The sequence below is a fragment of the Mytilus californianus genome, unplaced genomic scaffold (assembly GCF_021869535.1).
Source record: "Mytilus californianus isolate M0D057914Y unplaced genomic scaffold, xbMytCali1.0.p SCAF_66, whole genome shotgun sequence".
In the NCBI taxonomy this organism is placed as follows: Eukaryota; Metazoa; Mollusca; class Bivalvia; order Mytilida; family Mytilidae; genus Mytilus; species Mytilus californianus.
The window spans coordinates 611,202-613,674 of record NW_026262719.1 but is presented as its reverse complement, the minus strand read 5'-3'; positions in this window follow the sequence as shown (position 1 = coordinate 613,674).

The window sequence follows — 2,473 nt, the reverse complement described above, 5'->3', positions numbered from 1 at the left end:
AAAATCTGTTTCTCTTCATTTGTCAAAGGAGAAGGGATTAGAATTCTTAGAAATACTAGTAGTAAGGACGAATTTAGTAAACGTATTAAACTGTTTATAGATAAATTATCTAGACGGGGATACACGAAAGAAGTCGTCAGTCAAATATTGCATAAAATTCGTCACGAAGACAGGCAGTTAAAACTTCGAAAGAAATAATATAATAATAAAATAACAGGCAGAAATATGTTCATTACAACGTATCATTATAATGCTGAATATCTTAAAAAGATTATAACAAAGTTCTGGTATATATTTCAGAAAGATCCGATTGCCAAACAAATATTTAAATCTAAACCAGATATGGGTTTCAAAAACAATAAGAATATTAGCGACATGATAATTAATCATTAAGTCGAAGAACACCCCCACAGGACGTTTTATAATATAGTTTATACTGTGAAACAGATGTAATAAAGACATGATACCGATTTATTTCAATAGATCACATATCTAAGATAACTGACGGTTTCTTATACATCCATGTTTCTAGACTTATGTTGATTTAATTAGTGATAAAAATAAAGACATTAAGTCTTTTCATTATATATATATATGAATAATTGAACAATAGTGTTGATCAACTTGGCCAGTTTCTTCAGTCTGTAAAAAGACTAGCTACAACGTAGACCTATATGCACGTGTAGTTTATAAATTAAACAAAACTGTTATGAAACAGACACACATCTATCTACTATACTAGATACGAAATAAATACACAAAGGTCGGCCTCTGATGAGGGTTTACCTGGGAACATTCCCGAAAGAACCCGAAACATTGCATATTAAATTCTAAAGAATTAAGCAATAAAAAGTACGTAGTGTCAGGTCAGAAATATGGTTACCATACCATGAATAAGTGGGTTTATGGTCTTTTTATAAAACTATTAGACAGGTTTTTCGTCTACTTCTATTTCCAAATACTGATAATTCTGAATTCCAATCGATTTAATGTCTCCCTTTGGACAATTTTTTGGTTTATTTATGAGCAATTTGATGCGTATCTTTGAGGCCTGGCATTAAAATGATGTGCAGTTAACACGTTGAATTATAATATGCTGTAATAGTCTTTGATTCAAACGGCAGCTTAAATACACTAAAAAATCGCAATTGCCTGAAACAAGATATAGGGAAATTTTCAAGCATGTTGATTGAGAACGAAAGGATTGATTGATTGATTGTTGGTTGCTTAACGTCCAGTGGCAAATATTTCATGCATTTTCAGGACGAGAACAAATTAACAATATAGATCGTACTCTACAAGGTTGTTCTAGATAGTAGTATAATATGTTTAACTCCATATGCATTTGCAGTTTCGCACGGACACTCATTTATTTAGTCAGTCATATAAAAAGAAGATGTGGTATGATTTCCAATGAGACAACTCTCCACAAGAGACCAAATGACACAGCAATTAACAACTATAGGTCACCGTACGGCCTTCAACAATGATTGTTTTTAATATACTATCCTAACTTTTTTCTTCCACTGAAACATTAGATACACTATTTCGGATAACTGTTTGTTAAACTCTTATATCTTCAAGTCATGCATAACAGAAAAGTTGTGTTTGTCGATAAATTGTATGCCTTGTGTTTAAAATCATCATGCTTATGAATAGTTTCAGAACATGTTATCATCTAATATACACGTGACTAACATCCTTAAATTGACGGGGATATACATATTTGAACCTTTGTAACATACTACAATTAAAATCAATTTTGATATTTCAAATAACAATTGGATACGGTAATTTCAAAAGCCTCGAATTACTTGCAGAATTTGATCAAGAGGATAGTCAATGTAACAGAATTGGCAAGAATTTGTTGCCGGATTATTTTTTATTGATTCTGTTGATATTATTAGCCTACATGTACGTTGATTCCATTCATGTTTTATTGTAAAGTACTGACAACTGATCCTTCAGCATTATATAACCTTGTGTTGATTTAATGCTAAACATATGGAATTTTTTTAGAAAATCCACAGCCTTTCCCCTTGTACTCTAATATTTGACAATTCGGTGCTTAATAGATAGAGGATTATTACATGCAGTGCTAGCAATGATTTTCTTAAAACAATTTTATAAATTAAGTTATTGGTTAAAACAAATATAAATATGGACCAATTCAAGTACACCTTCTAGGGTGCGCTCGACTTTAGTGACTCAACATGAGGTGTTTTGGAATTTAAAGGTTGTTTAGGACTTTATGTAAATAATAAACGCTAGCACATCATGGACAAACAAATGAGTAATCTATGTTTAAAATTTTATAACGAAAACCTCTGTATTAAAGTCTGTGGATTTTCTACAAAAATCTTATTTTTATTTGTCACAAAATCCCCATTTTCTATTAAATGCAATAAAACAATTAATAACTATGCTTTGCACGAAGTTTCCCTTTGGTATACGTACAAAATGATCCATATCT